The sequence below is a fragment of the Lemur catta genome, chromosome 4, assembly GCF_020740605.2.
Source record: "Lemur catta isolate mLemCat1 chromosome 4, mLemCat1.pri, whole genome shotgun sequence".
NCBI classification, from domain to species: domain Eukaryota; kingdom Metazoa; phylum Chordata; class Mammalia; order Primates; family Lemuridae; genus Lemur; species Lemur catta.
In genome coordinates, this window is record NC_059131.1 from 34793649 (window position 1) to 34815816 (window position 22168).

The following is a 22168-nucleotide window of genomic DNA, read 5'->3' on the forward strand; positions in this document are numbered from 1 at the left end:
GGCACACTTAAAATGAGTATATTTTATTGAATCTTAAATCCCTTAAAAAATTCCACTAGAAATAGTAGAAGCAAACTGCCTTGTATAGCATAGTAAGTACTAAACAGTTAAAAAATTGTTAATCAATTGTTTTAGAAAACAGAAGAAAATGGGGAATTGTTCTACACACATCAGTTAAAAACAAGTGATTGGCAACAGAAAAAGCTACCATGGTTTTAGTTGTTTCAGAAGCCACTGGTAGATGTACCTGTTTATTGGCCATTTGGGGAGTTCTCCATTCAAAGACTTATTCCCCCCTCAAACCACCCATCTCCACCCTCAGCATACCCTTCCTCAGCCCATGCCTCCCAACCCAGTACCACATGGGCTGACTTCCCCATGTGGAGTAGCTCAGACAATAAAGGTACTTGAAGAATATAATATGACTCATTGCTGAACAAGAAATCTTTCCTTATTGATTGATTTTAGGCTTATGGCCAATTTGGCCTCCTCATTTGGCACAATTCCCTCAGCATCTCTTCTGAATTGTCCTTTCAGTGCTCAACTTAAAATCTACTTTGTACAAGAAACCATTTTTAATTTGACAGAAAGAGGTGAAATCTGATACCTATATTCAGCTACAAGTAGGGACAAATCCACTATGAGTATACAATTACCGAATTTATATATTTATGTTGGAATCTAAGCTCTGTCATTTACTAAGCCTTTGTGACCTTGAAGAAAATGGGGATAATAAAACCTATCTTGCAGGATGGTATGAATTAAGTCAGAGAGCATAGGTGGAAATGCCAAGTGTGGCATTGAGTAAGTGCCTAATAAATGGTAGGTTTCTTGTCAAACCTGACTATGCTTTCTGAATTATTTAGTCTAAAAGTTTCTTGAAAGTAAAAGCACTCTTCGTTGCTTTGTACTCTCACCCTAACTGATACAATGCTACATATCCTCAGAAGACATTGTGGAATGATGTTTAGGAAGCTAGGCGGCCAAGGGTAAAGTTGAAAGAGATTTATGCAATAGGTAGATGAGAAGAGAATGTCCTCAGGAGATGAAAAAAAGAAATTTGATTCACAGGTGGTGGCAAAGGTCTACCCTTATATTTCCTCTTTCCATCCATTTACAATTTTCTTTTGCCAAAGAGAGGGGACAGAAGGTCTCATTTTGATGAGTGTGGAGCTGCAAGACTATGTGCCAATACACCTGGTATTGATTCATGCCAGCTGGGAGAGGAGCTTGGCTTCTCACTGTTTTACTACTGTGGTTTCCTGGGCTGGGCAGCTTGGTGCCTAATAATGATAAAAACCATAATAATACTTCATAATTACGTATTGCCCTTTGCCAGAACTTGGATTTAATTACAATGACTATGAGGGAACTGGCAACATCTCACTCCTTGTTGGGGTGCAATACCCAGGGGCCTGGAAATACAAAGCGAAGTGGCAACTGCAATCTTCTCCTGCAGGGCCTATCCTGGCAATTCACCCAGAGTTCTCTGGGTTTGAAGCTCATCGTCAGAAACAAAGAGTACTTTTAAATTGCCCACATGTACTTGGCACTGTCAAGTAAAGCAGTATTTATGAAGCAACTATTGCCACGCATGGGGCAGAGCATTATGGAATCCCAGGCCTGAAAGGGACCAAAAAGAAAGTGATCTCATTCATAATTCTGTCCCTTGCCTAGAGGCACCACTGCCACTACACTCAAATAGGTGTGTTCACCCACCTTCCCATTCTGATTTGCGCTGGAGATGTTTTTGTGGTAGCCTGTTTCAGGTATCAGTGGACTCACCAATTGATTTAACACTCATTTTGTGAGCACCTACTGTAAGCCAAGGGACTGTGGTGGTACAAAGATGTTTAAGATATGATCCCTGACCTCAAATAGCTAATCATCTAGTTGGGGGATCTGTATTCAGGCAGCTGTAATATAACAATACAAAGATAGAGGAAAGTCCTGTACTCCATGGGAAAAGATCAGGGCAATCTCCTCTTGGAGAATAAGAGGAAAAAATGAGAAGGAAGAGGCAGGGGACTGCAGTGAAGAGCTGAGCAACAACTTCAGGAGGTTCCTATAAGTTTTGCTATTTTATTGCCTTCATAATACTTATCACCTCCTGAATTATCTTGTGTGTTTACTAATTTACTCATATACCATTTGTCTCACCTCACTCAGGAACCTTGCCAGTTTGTTCACCACTATGTCCTGAGCATCTCAAACAATGCCTGGCACAGAGTAAAGTGCTCAGTAAATTTGCCTAATGTATAAATGATGCAGGCGAGGCAGTGTCAGTAGAAATGGAGGAGTCAGGGCATTTAGTAAATATAATCAACACATCTAGTTAGAAGAGGTAGGGAAATGTCAGAGCAGTGAGGAAGTGGCATGGCGAATTACTCCTAAGTTCCTGGCTTGGGCAAATGAGTGGATGGCGGTATTGTCAAGGAAGGTAAGGAACAGAGGAGAAGGAGCAGTTTTTATGGACCTTGACGGGTGTATCAATTCCTACCTGGACGCTTCAGGTTGGCATACAAGTGCAGATGTCCAAAAGGCACTTGTATATGCAGAGCTGGACCTCATCAAATGTACACTCAGCTGTTGGGCCGTCAGAATGGTTAGATTACCTAGTGTGCAGCAGAACGACTGTGTGACCCTGAATAAGAGGACGATCAGATCCTAGGACTCTACTAGAGTCAACAGAGAACAGATTTAGAAAGATTAACTGAAGAGAAGACCATCTGAAGGTTCACGGTGACAGGGAAAATGGGGTAAGGGGTGCGTTGGAGAGGAGAAAAGCTTCAAGTCCACAACAGATTAAGTAAAAACTGACCTCTTGAACTTGGTCAAATGGATGTCACTGGTAGCCTTAAGAGGAGCATTAGCAGACTAGTAGGGAGAATAATTTAGCCTGTATATGAGGAATGAATTGAAATAAAGGCTCAAAGCTAGACAGGGTCTCACAGGCAAGGTTTTTGGTTTATTTTATTTAAGTTTGGAGGCGCTAGAACACGATCATGGGGATGTTCAACACTTAGGCAGTGACCAGTAAATTTATGAATGACAAGGTTTCTAAAAGGCCAGATGGAAACAGCCCTGCAGGCGTCACCGTCCTTGAACGGTGCTTCTCTTCTACCCTTTCAGTCATTTCTAGGCGGGGGCCCTTCCATATAAAGCGCAGGCCAAACGTGGGAGACAGAACACCCTCCCTCAGAATTGTGAGCCGTTTTTGCGGCATCTGGGAGTGGGGACGAGGTTCTCGGGTTCCCGTGGATCTTGGAACTTGGTAACTGGGTGGCTCTATGCTGAAGGGCGCCAGGGAGACTCATTCACATTTTCCTACCCGGCGCTCACGCCCTCCATTCAGAATTTTCCTCCCCTTCTCCCTAACAGAGTTGAAACCAGGGACAAAGCTTTCTCCCTTCTCCCACCTCACGCTGACCTTCCAACCCCAAACCCACCGCTGGCCCTTCTCCGACCACGTGATTCCCCTAGCCACCGTGACTCGCCGCCGCCGCCCCCTCCCCTCGGGCCCCAGCCCGCTTTACCCCGCCCCTCAGACACACGTGACCACCTCTCTCCCACCTGACTGGCTCCTCCCTTTCCCCAGGCTGGACCCGGCCGCCGTCGCAGCTGCCCGACTCCAAAATGGCAGCCGCGCACAGCGCGCACCCAGGCGGCCCGACCTCCCTGACTCCCGGGCCGCCCTCCTCTCGCTCGCTACCTCCCTCCTTCGGCCTTCACCTACACGCCTCCGGATTGGCCGCTAGGAATCCCGCCCCTCCAAAGTCCCGCCTGCTATTGGTCACGGTAGGCTGCTCTTCAGAGAGGCGTGCCCCCGCCCGCTCCCAGTCCCCCGCCCGGGGAGGTATTTTCCATTCCGGTGGGGGTTGGGGGGAGGGGGGAGGGGAAGAGTGTGAAGAGGGGGAGGTGGCCGGGGAAGGGGGTGGGGGCCTAGCGGGGCATCCGGCGGAGCTGGGGTCCCCGGGCTCCGTCCGGAGGAAGAGCGGCTGCGCTCGCTGAGCAGTCGGAGGGGACGGGACACACCGGAGGACGGGCGGACTAGCCCTGTCGGTGAGTGCGCCGTCCGGGCCCGTCTTGCCTGGCCGCAGGTGCCCTGCATGAGGCCGCCCTGCGCGCCTGGACCGGTGAGTGTCCCCGCAGTCGCGCCCGGCCCGCCGCCTGCTCCCTGTCCCCCGCGCCGCCGTTAGCGGCCGCCTCTCCGTGTCCCGGTGCCGGCGCTGGGCGCAGTCCGCCCCCGGCTGTCGCCCCCGCACCCCGGCTGAGGCAGCGCCGGCCCTCGGGCCGGGATGGGCCGGCCGGGAAGAAAACGGAGAGCCCGGGCCCCGAGCCCGGTGCAGACCGCGCTGCACGTAGTGGGAGCTTCGCCTAGTAGGCTCTCGATGCTTTTCTGTGGGATTGCATTTCTGGCTGGAGGAACGTGAGGTACCTAAGGGGAAGAGAGTCGTCCCGGGATAGTAGGAGGGCATTCGTGATCCAGGTCATGGTGAGTCGGGGGGAGGCCACCGGAGACTGAACCAGTTAGTAGGCTGCAGGGAACGGGGCACCGGCCAAGTCACTTGGGGTTCCAAGGGCCGCATCTGGGGTCCTCAAGGTCGAAGAGTAAAGGCCCACTGGGGGATGAGAGAGGGAACTGGGGAGCGTGGATGGGGGAAGTGAAAGGAGCACCTCGGGAGGTTTAACTCGAGATGGTAAGGGATGCGGAGGCGGGAGAAGGAAGACCCCTTTGCAACTGCTTGGGTCCAGATACTCTTTGGTGCTGGGGTCTGAGGCTGAAGCAGAGTGACTTTGTGGAGAGGGAGTTGTATTTAAAGAAGGAAGCTAAAAAGCAGTGTAAGTACGTCTTGGTTTGGTTCTGAACTTTGAAAGGCTTGGGAGATTGGGGTCACAGGAGGTTTTGACATTTTCTTTTGGCATTCCAACCAAAAGGTTCCTGGCTGCTGGATTTTGTTAGTTATCCTTTACTTAAAAATGTATGCATATGCTTGATGGTATTTTATCACTTAGTTTTGCAGAGAATTCTCGTAACTGCACCTTAAAATTCTTGTAGCAACCTCTTCACCTATAGCGGTGGCTTACTTCTTCTGAATTTAACATTTAGACCAGGCTGTACTATTATTTACCACTGACTTTTATTCCAGAAGGTTAGTAATTCACATGCTTCCCTGTTTCTTTACAAGATCATGCAAAATTGACCTACAAATTTTAGAGAAGGTTTAAAATATTTTAACTTTAAATTTGCGTTGGGAAGGAGATGGTAAGCTAGCAGTTCTAGAAAGCAATACTAAAATCAGGTTGAGTTTTCTAACAATTGGTAATCTTAGTGTCAGATGTTTAATTTTAATAATCTTGCATTTAGGTCGGGAACATAGAAAACGCAGTGGCAATCCAGAGTCCACAGAACCACTGTGGAGGTTCTTCATTTCACTGAATAGAGTAAGCTAAGAATTGCACGGCTAGATCTTTAATCTTTTAAATATTTTCTTAATCATATATATGTTGTTGATTTTTTACATTTGCAGAGTACTGAAAATTTACAAAATGAAAGTTGTTTCATTAGGGGAGCACTCAGACATATCTTAGAAAAATTCGTAGGTTGTATTTTGCACTTTATCATAGAAAACATTTCTGCAGAAGGTTAATATTTTCAGTTGGTACCTTCTTAGTTTGAACAACTAATGGATAATTATATATTTTTTCTCCCCATTGTCCTTGAATTTTACTATTATTTGTCCTTAGGGAGAATGTACTGGCATGCAAAACAGTAGCCTAAAATATTGAAACCTAACACCTTTTAACATTATAATGGCTTCTACTTTATTCACCTTGCTAATGTTCTATGGCAAGTGGGTGGCTGGGAAAGCTTTCCCCTCTCACCTTTGTTTAAATTGGGTTGTTTTCTCCTTTTGTAGAACTAAGGAAAAATAACACTTACTGGCTGTGAAGTAATGGTATTAACTAAGAATGAGAATGGGAAGCTTGGAAAAAAGATGTATGTGTATGAGTCACATTTCTTTTAGAGCTGGAAGAGTAGACTGTGGAGATGATTATTTTGTAGATTAGGAAACCAAGGCCTAGAGGAGTTAAAGGGACTACATTGCTAGTTGGTGGTGGAGCCAGGATTGGTGGGCAGGTCTCTGGACTCCAGTCTAGAGTTTTTTCTGCTTTATCACATTCACATTGTTTATTTCTAAAACATTCTAGTGCCAACTATAAATGGTTTTTGGATTATTTGTGATACTGTTCCTTTCTAAGAATGGAGAAGTTTGAGTTGACTACTTCATACATGAAATGATGTGAAGCTGGGTGAGCTTTTATTTAAAAGTTTAAAACAATCTGCTGCATTGCTAGTGGAAGGGCTGATAGTTCCCTGTCATTCGAAAGAGATGAACTGTCATCTAGATTAAAATATGAGATGAATGTCTTAGAGTAGGCTAGGATTCTATAATTTTTATGCTAAAAATTAATTGTTTTAAAGATTTTCAGAATTCAAGAGGCTCTTATATTTTCAAAGTAAATTATATGAAAATTATTATTTTCAGTTATTGTGGGGGTTTTGTTATGTTAAAATGGGTTTAGTACCTTTAGAAAGAGCAGTGGTAGAATTACATGGTAGTAATGAAAACATAATTTCTATAATAATTATAGTAGAGAAAGACAGGATTTGTATCTCAGCCGCTTAACATGGTCTCAGGCAAGTGATTTAACTACTGTGTACCTGTGTTTACTCATTTGTAAAGTAAATGTATTAAAAGTATCTACCTCATAGCATAGTGGTAAGGATTAACTATGCCTAGGATATAGTAAGGGCACAACAAATATTAGACATTATTCTTTATGGTTCATTAGGTATAAGTAGGCACTTGTATGCCCATTTGTTTCCATGCTGTTAACGCAGTCACTTTCAGGCTATAAAAAATTCCTAGATAAATGCATGATCAAATAATAGTCTGCCTTAAAGAACACAGTACAAATGATGCTCTCATGTTTTGTATTTTCCTTCTGCGTACATTGGACCTTTAATTAGGTTTGCATATCAAATTAGAGTGAATGTTTCATTTTTCTGAATGTCATTGGGAGATTCTTGTTGCAGTTTTATTATTCTAGAACCGAAATGTTAACATTTGGTTTGCAAGTATTCTAGTGAAAATACGATGAGTTCTGTAGGCCTACTGGGTAAGCTTAGGTGAGGAAGTCAGGAATTTGTAATATGTCTTATAGATTACAATTCTTTTCTGCCAATGGAACCGTGGGAACTCATTGAATCTTGTTTTCTATTAAGTGAATGTTTTGATGACTTCATTCATTAAGCCATTAGGTTGTAGTGATAAAATTTCTGTAACTCCAATTTTATAACATAGGGTTCTTTTTAATTTGTGCTAACCCAGGTCCAACTAGTGTCATGACCATGTGCTTTAGCAAAGATTTTTGATTGTGACAGTTTGAGTCATTAGCTATCTCAGAGCCCTTGTTAATGATGTCTCACCTAAAGAATGGTGGATTTCTCTTGGTGATATTTCTATGGTTCTGCCTTCTCTGGTTCTTCTATTGCTTTTATAGTAGCTCTTGTTCTGTTTATAGTCCTCTTAACTTTGATTCTCAAGCATCTTTGTGGTCTTTCCTTCTCGTAACATCTTTCCCTCCTGTTACAACATGTAATTTCTCATCTGTCAGGCAAGAGCTTACTTTTTTTATGAGTCTTTTTTTTAACATTAAATTAGTTTTAAAATGTATTCACATAATATCTTTTAATTGCCCTTATTTTTATAGTTTTTTTGAAATAAGTCCATTTTACAGGTTAAGGATTAACATCAGAAACAAGTTATAGCTCAAAAGCCTGTTCATTATGCCAATAGTAGTCTTGGTATTGTTTTAGATCTTAGGCAGCCATGCTGTCATTGGTACTTCAGATGATAAATACATTGGTTAAGTCTTTAGTCCAAAGTGGTGCTAGCAGGGCTAACAGAGTTACATCTAGCCATCACAAATTTCCAGGGTTGTATTTTTCTTTCACTGATATACAGAATTTTAGTGTTTAAAAAGTGATTAACTCCTAATCTTCTTTTGATTATTATCATAAGAAATTATCACAATTTATTGGATTCATGACATGCTTTTAGGAATTTTGTAGAACCTAGAGATGCAGATCCTTTCTTCAGATTTATTACATAATTTAATTATGTAAATAAATTATTTCATTAGTTTTAGAAAGCATTAGAAATACCATGTCATATTAAAATATAACCAACCATTGCTCATTTTTTCATTAAGTTAAAGTTTTCTTTATATATTAAAAATAATTATGGCATTGTTTATGGACATTGAAAATTCATGGGTATGTAGACGGAAAAGAAGCCAAACTGTGTAAAATAATTTTTCAAGAGATTTATTGTGAGCCAAATTTGAGGACCATGACCCAGAGCCATGCCCAAGAAGCCTTGAGCAAGTGGACTTGCTGTGGTTGGGCTACAGTTTGGTTTTATATATTTCAGGGAGACAGGGGTTACGGGTAAAGTCATAAATCAGTACATGGAAGGCATATGTTGGTTTGGCCCGAAAAGGTGGGCCATGTCAAAGGGGGAGGGGCTTACAGGTTATTAGGTGGGTTCAAAGATTCTTTGGCCTGTAATTGGTTAAAGACATGAAGCTTTGTGTAAAGGCTTGAAATATTTTAAGATAAGGAGATCCGTTAATTAGAGACAAGCCACTGGACACATACTTGTGTAAATTGAGGACCTACAGGCTTGTCTTGCATACCCTTAGGCTTGTTAATGTGTTACAAAGGATATCTCCAAGAAGGAAGGGGGGCATGATGTGGCTTGTCTGACCTCCCTCCTCCCAGCAGGCAACTTAGTTTTAGGATATCTCTTGGCGGGGGGTGGGGGTGTCCATTCAGTCAGCTGGTGGGGGGAGTGGGCTTAAGATTTTATTTTAGTTAACAGGTACATGGATGGAGTAGATGTAGACCATGCAGATTACTTTCTTAGTTTCAATATAGTTGTTAGAGAATGAAAGAGGGAAAATATGAATTATTTGCCTTGTCTAACTTAATGTAATTCTTCATCTGAGTTAGCCAACTATCCTACTTTTGGAGGGGTGGGGAGAAGGGTTTTTGAATCTGGTTAGAGCAGAAATAATCTTGAAAAGGTAATTGGGTGGGATTGTTGACTCAAGTTAATGTTGGGGATATTTGCATCTGAGTAAACTGAAAATTAGTTGCCTGCCTTAACTTTACACATAGGTGAAAAATTCTAACGAATGATTTTAGAGTGACCATACTGTATTATGAAACACAATATAGCAATAATATGTTTTCACAGGTTCTTATGTGCTGTGTAACACCAAAATTAAATTTATGTTTACTTTGATGAATTATCATATAGTAATCTTTTATCAAAGCTAATAAGAAGCAGCGATGAAGATAATTTTTTAAAAATTATATTTGAAATGGACTTACCTGCTCTGGGATTGTCTTAAAATTATGACTTCCTTATTTTATTTGAAGACTACCATAAAGAGGAACAATGTCCAGTCTTCCTATTTTGAGCAGGATTCTTGAGTTAGAGGTGATAATCAACTATTGATATACTGTATTTCAAGTGATTTAAAAAGATAGAGGTTCATTTAAATAATATATGGAAAATGGAACAGTGGGAAATAGAATGATGAAATGGAAATGATATGGACACTGAACTTTAGACCTGTATATATGGTAGGTAGTTGGAGGGAGGGGAATTGGGATAAGAATTGGAGGTTGGATAGAGAAAAGTGTTAAGGAAAACTAGGATTTTTAGTAGTTTAGTACTAGTGTAAGTCCTGAATCCCACAGATTGGCATGCCTTTGTTTCAGGATGTAATATTATGATGTACTGTATATATTTTGGTTTTGGTTCATGGTTCCTGGCTCACATATCTGTAAGCCTTGTTATTTCCTAAGTGACTAGAGCAATAAGGATATCTTTTGTTAAAGTGTTTGGCCTTTTGTCCTTGGGACAAAAGGTGCTCAAGAACAGCTTCACAGAGATGAAGGTGCGTGATAGTCTTGTTATTTACAGCAAGCCCTTTCAGACACACCTGAACATAGTTAATAAGGCAATTTTTGGAAAGTCCCTGGATAACCACTAGATTGGGGGGTGGGGGGTTGGTCTGCAGGGGAACCAGCCTTGTGCTGGTGGGGGTGGCGGGGGTGGTTAGAACTTGCAGTCCCATCCCCAACCTTAGAGGAAGAGATGGGCTAAAGGTTAAGTTGATGACCAGTAGTTTAATCAGTCATGTCTACGTAGCAAAACTTCTATAAAAACCCGAAAGGGACGAGGTTCTGGGAGCTTGAGGATAACCAAATATGTGGAGGCTTCCACGAAGATGAACCAAAACACATCCACATGCTGGGAGAGTAGCACATTCCATGGGGACAGAAGCTCCTGTGCTCTGGACCCTTCCAGGCCTCACTCTACGTATCTCTTTATCTGGCTGTTTTATTCATATCCTTTAAAATATCCTTTGTAATAAACTGGTAAAAGTGTATGTAAACACTTGTAAGTACTTTAAAAAATACTTTTAAGTTACCTTTTAAACACCTTTATGTGTTTTAAAAGTGTTTCCCTGAGCTCTGTGAGCTGCTCTAGCATATTAAACCCAAGGATGGGGTTGTGGGAACTTGGTTTATAGCCAGTTGGTCAGAAGCACAGGTAAAATAACCTGGAGTTTGGGTTTGGCATCAGAAGTGGGGCTCAGTCTTGTGGGACTGAATTCTCAACCTGTGTGATCTCACTCCAGGTTGATGGTGTCAGAATTGGCTTGAATTAGACAGTATCCTGCTGGTATCCACTGCAGAACTGATAGCATGCTTTCTGGTGGGGAAAAATCCCCATACATTTTGAGGTCACAGATATTTTCTATGTTGATTGTTGAGTGAGAGTATAGGAGAAACTCAGTTTGATTTTTTTTTTTCTATATGTTACCAGATAGGAAAACTTCTGAAAAATATTCTGTAGCTAAAGGATAAACTCACTAAACATTAAGTATAATCTGTAAGAAGTCCACGTACTTTCCTAAGTGCTAAAATACTCATGTGGCCAAAGGGGAGCTGGTTTATCTAATTATTTGTTTAGTTTTTGACTTTGGCTATTTACATGAGAACAGCAGTCTAACTGCCTTACCCTTCGTATGATCAGTACTAGGACCAGTTTTATTTAACATTTTTATAAATGATTTAAAAGTCAGACTGGCAGTGAAAGTTGCCAGATTTGCAGCTGCCTCCATGTGCTGTTCCAGGTAGTTAAAAGCCAAGCCAACAAGGAGAAGCTACAGGAATATCCTTTGATGAGTTTTCATGTGGCACAGAACAAGATAATGCATTTAGGAGAAGGTATTCCAAATTGTATTTATAGGACCTGAGTTGTGACCCAGGAAGGGGATCCAGAAGTCTGTAGATGACTTCCTTGAAGGCATCTATTTTAGTTGCTGCTGGTCCAGAAATCCAAGAATATATTGAGCATTGTTGGGTATGGTTCTGAAAACAAAAATGATGTTACATAAAAATAATAAAGGGGTTATCATATTATGACTGTTTATTATGTTCCAGGCTAAGTGATCTACAGCCATTCTTTCATTTAATTCTCTTAATTCAGAAAGGTAGGTGGTAGTATCCAATTTTATGGAAGCAGAAGTTTGACTCAGGAAGGTTTAGTGACTTTCCCAAGTCAGCTAAAATGTGGTGGAGTTGGGACTAAGGCTCTAGTCTTTTTATTGCTAATCCTGAACATCCCAAGATATTAGGTGACATCACTTAAAACTTGAGATAGTTTGATTTAGGGCTTATGAAGTGCTCTTTTACTCCTTGCTGTGGTCTACTTTGATACTTGGAGAGGATTTAGAGACATTTCTTAAATTCTTGATTTTTTAAGGAAGGCTAGGAATATTTTGGTGTATAGTTTTATCTTTCAAGAAGATTGCTAAGTCACCTCTAGCTACCCATAAGACATTCCTCCTCTTGACTTTGTAAAATGCTGAATCGTTAGTGGTTATTAATAAAGGTAACATTAGTTAACAAGGAAAATATTGTTCAGTAGAAAAGTCATGAGAGCAAGAATCCAGAGACCTGGATTGTTCTAAATGGTATAAAATAGTTATGTGAAAAACATCAGGATAGCACTGAAACAAGCATCGTAACATTCTTCTTGCTCTGGGAGTAGAGGAAGACTTAGAATATGTCTTGAGACATGAGCAGGTGAAGAGGGTTTCAGAGTTCTAGGCAAAGGGAATAGCAGTATACTAGATGAATTACTGAACTGTACTGAACTGCAGTTTTCCTCAAAATTGATATAAAATATAAGAATCAAATACTAACGGCAGCATTTAATTTTGGAATCCCCAAACATGAGGTTGTAAAGGACCAAATGAGTAAGTATATGTGAAAATGCTTTGTAAACTTTAAATGCTCTACAAATGAGAGTATTAGAAGACTACTGATGTTTTTGTGAAGGGTGGACGAAGAGGGTGCAGTGAAAACTTAGGTGGCAAGAGGAGCAAAGAAGGTAGAAGAGAAGTGGGGAAGGGAGGTGTTAAAGGTAAAAGAGAAGAAAAGAATAAATGTGAAGGAAATTGCATTTTATTAATAGTTCTCTTTGTGCCTGTCAGTCAAAAGGTAGGTAATAAATCTGTAACTGAAGAATTTTAACATTAATTTACTGTAAGGAAGAAGCACAGCAGGTTGTTGAAACGGTTTTTTCACTTTTCCATTTAGTTTACACTGACCATGTTAATAAGGCTATGAAAATAAGCTAATTGAGAGTTGGCTGTATTGTCTGATTGTTTCTTCACTCATTATTTCTGTACAGGTTTAGCTAATGGCTTTAAATAGTATAAGGGTACTCATAAAAATAAAATAAGCTGGACTGAGTTACTATTTATTGTAGATTATTAGAAATGAAAGGGCATAGAGTATTTAAGGAGAAGAGTGATGTTTGATCTTTCTAAATGGGTGTCAAAGAAAATTAAGAAATCACACTAGGACCAAGGCAGACGGAAACAAATTGTGAAGGGTTTTATATGTGTGCCATACTAGGAGTTTGGATTTTTATTTAGTTTCATAGGTGGGGAAGTGACACAGTTTTGTGTTTTAGAAAACTGATCATAAGGCTGGGCTTGGTAGCTCATGTCTGTAATCCCAGCACTTTGAGATGCCAAGGCAGGAAGATCATTTGAGACCAGGAGTTCAAGACCAATCTACACAATGTAGCAAGACCCTGTTTTTACAAAAAATAAATTAGCCAGGCATGGTGGCATGCTCCTGTAGTCCCAGCTATTTGGGAGGCTGAGATACAGGATTGGTTGAGCCCAGAAGTAAGAAGCTACAATGAGCTATGATTGCACCACTGCACTCCAGCCTGGGTGGCAGAGTGAGACCTTGTCTCAAAAAAAAAAAAAAAAAAGAAAGAAAGAAAGAAAAAGAAAATTGATCATAGCAGCAATAAAGAGAGCAGTCTGGAGGAAAAAAAGATAGGAGACATTTATTCACCTAATAATTATTGAGCAAATACGGATGTTCCTTGCTTCTTGACTTAAAATGGGGTTATGTCCTGATAAACCCATTGTAAGTTGAAAATATCAAGTCAGAAATGCATTTAATACACCTAACCTACCAAACATCATAACTTAGCCTAACCTACCTTAAACATGCTCAGAACACTTACATTTGCTTACAGTTGGGCAAAATCATCAAACACAAAGCCTGTTTTATAATAAAGTGTTGAATATGTTATGTAATTTATTGAATACTATATTGAAAATGAAAAACCAAATGTGTACTCAAAGTACAATTTCTAGTGAATATGTATCACTTTTGTATCATCATAAATTTGAAAAATCCTTAGTTGAACCAAATTGTACGTCTGTAACACATATGGCAGGGTGAGTGAATGGGAGGAAGTTCTCTCTGGCCTGGAGTGGGAAGATCATAGTCAGAGATGCTATTTAAGGGTCTGTCCTAGTTCAGGAAAGAGATTATATTGATTGTCTGAGTTAAGGAATTTGTAGTGGGGTGGAAAACAAGAGCACTGATTTCAGAGATATTTAAAAGTTTAAATCCTCCAAACTTAGTGTTTAGAAGTGATGTAGAGAAATTGAGGATGAGTCCAAGGTTTGGGGCTTGGCAATAGAATAGTATGTGCAAGTTCGGTAGAGAGGGAATACTGAGTTTGATTTCAGACAAGTAATTATGATTTTTAAATAAGTAATGACACCAAGGTATCAGTTGGAAATAGGGGCCTGGATCAGGAGTGTGGTCAGCTTTGTAGATACGATTTGGAAGGCATATAGTTTATAGCTGAAAATCATGAAATTAAATGAGTAATACCCATAATTTCTAAATGATAATGCATTTAGAGCAGGAAGTAACTACCATTACTGGTACTTAGTTCAAGAGTGTAGACAGTTTTTAATATTTACCTGTTGCCTACCACCACCTGAAACACTACAACCTAGCCTTACAAAGAATATACAAAAATCTTGTTGCCAGAAACCCAGAAATATCTTAGTGTGTTTGAAACATTATACCAATTGGGATTGTCCTTCTTGCTTTCCGCATGCTATCTAGTCATTCAGTACAACACAAGGAATTCTTAGACAAACACACTTCTTATTCCTCATCTGGAATTATTTTTTAGAATCCCCGATTGCTTGGTTGGGTTGGTGAGCTGGTCTGAACAGCTGAAGCCTGAAGTCTTTTTTCTCCTTTAAAATCTAGTCCAGAGCATCCCTAAGCAGTTAGCTCTTTGCCTCTTTCCCTCCTACCTCTCCAGCCCTTTAGAACTTAAGGGAAAAGTTAAAACAGCTTGAAAAAACCATGAAGAGGCTGTAATCTTTTCAGTTCTCCTCCAAAGGTTCTACTCTTTAAGCTAGGGGATGGAGTTGGTGAGTCATTAAGATGAGATGTCCAATTTCACTAAAATAAATACATCTATTAGGAGCAAGATCTTCAAGTGCTGAAGGAAATTTGGAAAGAATCTTGAGTTAGGTGGTTTAGTACTTAGTGGAAAAGATGAGTTTTGGGTTCCGTTTTAAAGGAGGTAGAAAGACAAGGCTGTGCAGTGAAAAGTAGGAATAACGCTATTAAGAAGTGGGAAAAACTGTACCAAGAAATAGAACATTAAGGAAGAAAAAGTGAAAGAACTGGTGAACAGGATTCCATATCTACAATGCACATTTTGAGTTGGGATTGTTGAAAAATTAAGGGTAGTTGGATGATTGAAGACTAAAGTTTAGAATTGGAACTTCTCAAAACATGCAGGTAGAAAATTGAAGGTGAACAGAAGAGTATTGTAACATAATTTAAATAGCAATTTAGCACTTCAGTAACAACTGTTACAGTTTATGATTATTATAACACTGATTGCTTAATTTATATACTAGGTCCTTTGTATCATCTTCTTGTTTTCTTGTTATTTTCCTCTATAATAGTGATTCTGAAGCTTTGCTGAACATGGGAATTATATGGGGTTCTTGTTTAAAATACAGATTTCCATCCTTCCACCCTCACTCCCAAATTACGGTTTGGTAAGTTAGGAATAGGGCCGAGGTGATATATATTGTCCATGGACCAGACTTTGGGAAATACTGTTCTAGAGAGTGGGCAGAGAGTAAGAAGAGAGAATTTTATTTTTTGGTGGTTTTTCTTTTTTCTTTTTTTAAAGTGGAGGTATAATTTACATATAGTGAAATAAACAGATATTAAGTGTACGGTTCCATAATTCTTGACAATTAATACATCCTTGTAATCCATGATGTCCATCAACCCAGAAAGATCCCCTGTGCCCCTTTCCTATTCAATCTTTGCTATCTCTCCCTTGCCATACCTGCAACCACTGTTGTGATTTCTTTCATTATCAGATTAACTTTGGTCTAGAATGTAATATAAATGGAATCATGCAGTATGTATCTTGTGCATCTGGCTTCTTTTGATCAGCATGATGTTTTTGAGGTTTATCTACATTATGTGTTATAGTTGTTTGTTCCTTTTAGTTGCAGACTAGTATTCCATCATATAGATATTATTGTTGTGGAAAGGGTTGTTTCCAGTTTTCAACTGTTATGAATAAAGCTGCTGTGAGTACTATATACTTCTTGTACAAGTCTTTTTGTGACACGTTTTCTTGTCTCTTGGGTTAATACCTAGAAGTGGAATTGCTCACTTATAGGATAGGTATATATTTAACATTATGAGAAACTTCTAGAACAATTTCCAAGATGATTTTACACTCCCACCAAAGCAATCTATAAGAGTTCTGTTTGCTCTATATCATTATCAATATTTGGTTTAGTCATCCTACTAGGGTATCTCATTGTGGTTTGAATTTGCATTTTCTGTTGCCTATATTGAGCACTTTATTGTGTGCTTATAGGCATTTGCATATCTTCCTTTGTGAAATGTTTGTTCAGGACAGCCAATTGCCAAATGTTTGTCATTTTGCTGTTAAGTTTTAAGATTTGTATATATGTTGGATACAAGTTCTTTGTTATGTATATATATTAACAGATTTTTTTCCCAGCCTGTGGCTTGCCTGTTCATTGTCTTGATGGCATCTTTCAATGAGCAAAAGTTTTGAATTTACTGAAGTCTATTTTATCAATATTTCCTTTTTTGTTAGTGTTTTCTGGGTTCTGTCTAGAATCTTTGTCACCCCACAGTTGTGAAGATATTCTTCTATGTCTTCTTCCAAATGCTTTATAGTGGTAGCTTTTATGTTTAGGTCTATGAACTATCTCAGATTAATTTTTGAGTATTGGGGTAAGGTCTTGGTTGAGGTTGGGTTCCCCCAGCCTCACTTGTTCCAGCATAATTTACTTTCCTTTCTCTATTAATTGCTTTGGCACTTTGATCAAAGATTGGTTGACTGAATAAGTGTGGGTCTGTTTTTAGACTCTATTCTATTCATCTGTTCATCTATCTCTATGCCAACATCACAGTCTTGATTACCATACCTTTAATAAGTCTTGAAATGAAGTAATATGAGTCCTCCAATTTGGTTCTTTTTGAACATTGTTTAGACTTTTCTAGGCAATGTTGATTTTCATGTAAATTTTATAATCAGCTTATCAACATCTACCAAAAAAGCCTTTTGGAATTTTGACTATGGTTGCGTTGAATCTATGAATTGGAAAGAACTGACATCTTAACAATGGAATTTTTCAAGCCACGAACATGGTGTATCTCTATTTAGATCTTTAATTTCTTGAGCAGTATTTTGTACATTTCAGTGCAAAGGTTTTCTACATAGTTTATTAAATTTTATACCTAAGTATTTTTAGGCTAGTGTACATGGTATTTTAAATTTTTTGTTTTTCAATGACATCTTTCTAGTATATGGAAATATGGTTAATTTTTGTACATTTATTTTGTATCCTGCAGCCTTACAAAGTTTACTTATTAGCTCTAGTAGGTTTGTTTTGGTTTTGGTAGTTTTGCTACCAAAGGACTTTCTACATACATGATCATGTGGTCTGTGAACAAAGATTACTTTTTTTTTTTTTTTTAAGAATTGGAATGCTGGCCAGGCCTGGTGGTTCATGCCTGTAATCCCAGCACTTTGGAAGGCTGAGGCAGGAGGATCACTTAAGACCAGGAGTTGGAGACCAGCCTGGGCAATGGCAAGACCCTGTCTTTATGAAAAATAAAAAAATTAACCAGGTGTGGTGGCATGAGCCTGTAGTGCCAGTTATCAGGAGGCTAAGGCAGGAGGATCGCTTGAGCCCCAGAGTTCAAGGCTATAATCACACCACTGCAACTCCAGGCTGGGTGACAGAACAAGACTCTGTCTCGAAAAAGAAAAAGAAAAAAAGAAAAGAGTTGGAATGCCTCTTTTTTTCCATGCTTGTTGCATTGTTCATGATCTCCACAAGAATATTGAATAGCAGTGGTGAGAACAGACTTCCTTTGTCCTTGATTTTAGCAAAGGAAAAGTTCAGTCTTTCACCACTGAATACGATGTTAGCTATAGGTTTTTCATAGATTCCTTTATCAGATTGAAGAAATTCTCTTCTATTTCTAGTTTGCTTAGGGTTTTTTTCACAAGTGGATATTTAACTTTCAAGAAAAATTTTTCTGCATCCATTGAGATGGTTATATGGTATTTCTCCTTTATTTTGTTGAGATGGTAAATTACATTGCTTGATATATATGTGATGTTAAACCAACCTTGCATTCTTGAGATAAATGCCACTTGGTGAGATGTGTTATCCTTTTTGTTTTGTTTTGTTTTTGCTAGATTCAGTGAGAGATGTTGGTCTGTAGTTTTTTTTTTTAAATAATGAATTGTTTTGTTTTGGTATCAGAGTTATGCTGGCTTTATATTAGGTTATTAAATATGAAATGTCTGATTTCCTTAAGTATTTAATAAAACAAATTAGGAAGTGTTCTCTCTTCTTTTCTTTTATGGAAGAGTTTGGGTAAAATTGATGTTCTTCTTTACATGTTTGAAGGAATTTATTAATGAAGCCATCTGGGCCTGGTGTTTTCCTTGTGGAAAAGTTCTTCATTAAGGATTCAATTTAAAAAAGAATAGGCAACTTCTCAGGCCCCTCTCTCGGGACCCGTGAACCTCGCCCAGGCCCCTCTCTTGGGACCCGTTACCCTTGTAAAAAATAAATAAAAATAAAAAAGAATAGATATAAGATGATTCAGATTTTCTATTTCTTTTGTGTCTATTTGCTAATTTGTCTTTTGTGGAATTTGTCCATTTCATCTAACTTGTTGAATTTATCAGCATGTAAATAAATTATAAAATTTATGAAGCAATATTTTGTCCTTTTAAGTCAGTAGGATCTGTTCCCTTGCTCATTCTTGATATTGGATGCATTTTCTCCTTTTTCTCCCTTGATTTATTCTAACTTCAGTGTGGGTATCAATTTTATTAATCATTTCAGAGAACTAACTTTTTGAGCTGAGAGTGGTTGCTTATGCCTGTAATCCCAGCAATTTAGGAGGCTGAGGTGGCGGGATCACTTGAGGCCAGGAGTTTGAGACCAGCCTGGGCAATATAGTGAGATTCCATCTCTAAAAAAAAAAAAAAAGAAAGATATCTGGGTGTGGTGGCTTATGTCTGTAGCCCCAGCTACTGCTGGGAAGGCTAAAGCAGGAGGATTCTGTGAGTCCAGGAGTTTGAGGCTGTAGTGAGCTATGATCATGCCACTGGGCAAAAGAGTGAGGCCTCATCTCTTAAAAAAAAAAAAAAAAAAGACAACTTTTGGTTTTGTTGTTTTTTCTCTATGATTTATCAGTTTTCCTATTTCATGTTTTGAGCTCTTTCATAATTCCTTCCTTTCTCCTTACATTTTTACACTGAGTTCGATTTGCTCTTTTGTCCGTAGCTTTTTAAGGTGAAAGCTTAGATTGTTGATTTTAAAACTGCTTTTTAGAAACAATTATCAGCATTTAAAGCTATAGGTTTTCTTATAAGCCTTGTCTAGCTGTATTCCACAGATAATGATATATTGTGTTTTCATTATCATTCCATTTAAAATATTTTTAAATTTTTCTTGTAATTTCTTCTTTGACCTATTGGTTGTTTGAACAAATGGTTCTAAGTATTTTGCAAATATTTGCTATTTTCCAGGTATCCTTTATTACTGTTTTCATTTAATGCCATTGTGGTCAGAGAACATATATACACTTAATAATTTCAATTCATATAAACTTTTTGATTGTTTTTATGGCCTAACATGTATATCCTGGTGACTGTTCAGTGTGTAATTGAAAAGAATGTATATTTTTCTGTTGTTGGGTAAAGTGTTCTATAAATGTCAATTAAGTTAGGTTGGTCTTACATCTTTATTAATTTTCTGTCTGCTGGTTCTATCAACTATTGAGAGAGGAGGGTTGAAGTTTCCAACTACAATTGTGGATTTACCTGTTTCTTCTTTCAGTTCTATCAGATTTTGTTTCATGTTTCAAGCATGGTTAACAGCACTGTTAAGTGCATGCATGTTTAGGATTATTAAGCCTTACTGAAATTTCCCCCCTGTCATTATAAAATGTTCCTTTTTATCCTTGGTAATTTCCCTTGTTCTGAAGTCTCTGTCTGAAGCAAACATTTGTTTTGATTAATATTTGCATGGCATATATTTTCCTATCCTTTTACTCTTAAGCTATTTATATTATGATATTTAAAGTGAGTTTCTTGTAGAGAACATGTAGTTGGGTCTTGTTTTTTTATCTAGTCTGACAATCTTTGTTTTAATTGATGTGTTAGACCAGGAGTTTGCAAACTATGCTTGGCAGCCCATCTGTTTATGTAAATAAAGCTTTATTGGAACACAGCCATGCTCATGCCAACCAGTAGTTTAGACCATTTATACTTAATGTAATTGTTGATATAGCTGGATTAAAATGTGCCATCTTACTGTTGTTTTCTATTTGTTTGTTCTTTTTTCCTTGATTTTTCTCTCTCCTTTTAGATGGATTGCTTTTTATGATTTCATTTTATCTTTCCTGTTGCTTTATAACTTACATCTCTTTACACTTTTTTTTATGGTGATCCTAACAATTAATCATGATCTGCCTTTAAATATTATACCTTTTAATGTGTAATACAAGAATCATAATTCTAATATAGTATACTTCCAATTCGTCCTTTCCATCGTTTATGCTTTTGTTGTCATTCATTTTGATTTATGTATTCTTTTTGCTTTGTCAGTAGTTATGTTTCAGAGCAATTAAAAATGAGAAAAATATATTTAATATTTACTCTCATTTTAACCGTTTCTTAAGATCATCATTTCTTTGTATAGATCCAAGTTTATATCTAGCATCAAATTTCTTTTGCTTGAAAAACTTCCTCTTGCATTTCTCCTAGTACAAAATTCCTCTCTTATGTTGTTTTCAATTTTGAAAGTTATCATTGTAGGTATAGAATTCTAGGTTTTCAGGGTCCCATTCCGCCCCCCCCCCCCCCACATTTGGTACCTTAAAAATGTTGTTCTCTATCTTGTTTGCATAGTTTCTGACAAGAATTCTGTGGTAATTCTTGTACTTGTTTCCCTGTTTGTAATTTTTTTTTTCCTTTGGCTGCTTTGAAGATTTTTTCTGTATCACTGGTTGTCAGCAACTTTATTATGATAAAGCCCCTTGGTGTGGTTTTTTGTAGGTTCATTGAGCTTCATGGATCTGTTGATGTATTTATCAAATTTGTAAAAAAATTTTAGCCATGTGTCTTGAAATTTTTTTTCTTCCCAAGTATCTCTTTAAGGCATCATATTTTCATAACTGCTTAGCATCTAATGTCTTAAAACTATTGTTTGATATTTCATCTAGTTTTCTACTTGTTTATAGCAGAAAGACAGTTCTGAACCTTGTTACTAGCTCATGACTAGAAGTCATAGTCTTCTGCCTTCATTTTTGGAGGATATTTATGCTGGATATAGAATTTTAAGTTAACAGCTTTTTTTTCTTTTAGTACTTTAAAGTTATAATTTCATTATGTTCTAGCTTAGATTGTTTCTAATGAGAAGTCAGTGGTAATTCTTACAATGGTAAGAATTGTAATATGTCTTTTTTTCTCTCTGAAGATTTCTCTTTTTATGTTTGGTTTTAAGCAATTTTATTAATTTTAGGATTAGCTTACCCCTAATACAGAGGCATAACTTTTCTGGAGTCTCTATTGAATACATGAGGTGTTCAATGAGGTGTCTTCCCTGTGGTTGCTAGGAATTTTAATGTCTCCCAGACCTTTGCAAGCTCAGGTAGTTGTTGAGCCCACACTCTGTAGTTGTTTTTTTCCCTAGATGTAATTCTTTGGCTGACGTCATAGAGTATGGCTTGTGCATATGCAGCTTAGTCTCCAGGCAAAGAATCAGGAGATCTCTCTACAGATCTCTGAAACTTTCTTTCCACAGTTCCCTTCTAGTACTTTGCCCCTTAAATTCCAGTGACCTCAGCAGCCCAAAACTTCAAAATCTATTTTCTCAGTGGGATTTTTGTGCTTTTGTGGGGGCTTCCCCTCCCAGTGGCATAAGCAGAAAGCTAAGGCATTTCTTGAGTCTTTGTTTCTCTTTTCTCAGGAATCACAATCCTATACTGCCTGTTGTATAACATCTGAAAATAATATTTCATATATATTGCCGAGTTTTATGGTTGTTTACATCAGGAGGCCTAGCCCAGTACCAA

The 22168-nt window shown here is 38.4% G+C and overlaps 1 protein-coding gene across 6 annotated transcripts in view; it reads left to right on the top strand.

Moving 5' to 3' along the window:
• The first annotated feature begins 3574 nt into the window (after positions 1–3574).
• SOCS5 (suppressor of cytokine signaling 5) overlaps positions 3575–22168 on the top strand; it is a 50103-nt gene continuing 31509 nt past the window's right edge. Inside the window, exon 1 of one of the 6 annotated variants that reach the window (XM_045549539.1) lies at positions 3575–3798. The gene's annotated coding sequence lies outside the window, so the exon portion shown is untranslated. Of the gene's footprint in view, positions 3799–3865; positions 4137–4315; positions 4496–5320; positions 5446–22168 lie in introns of those variants that run through there. The other 5 variants (XM_045549538.1, XR_006734694.1, XM_045549542.1 and 2 more) reach the window with 5 other exon arrangements.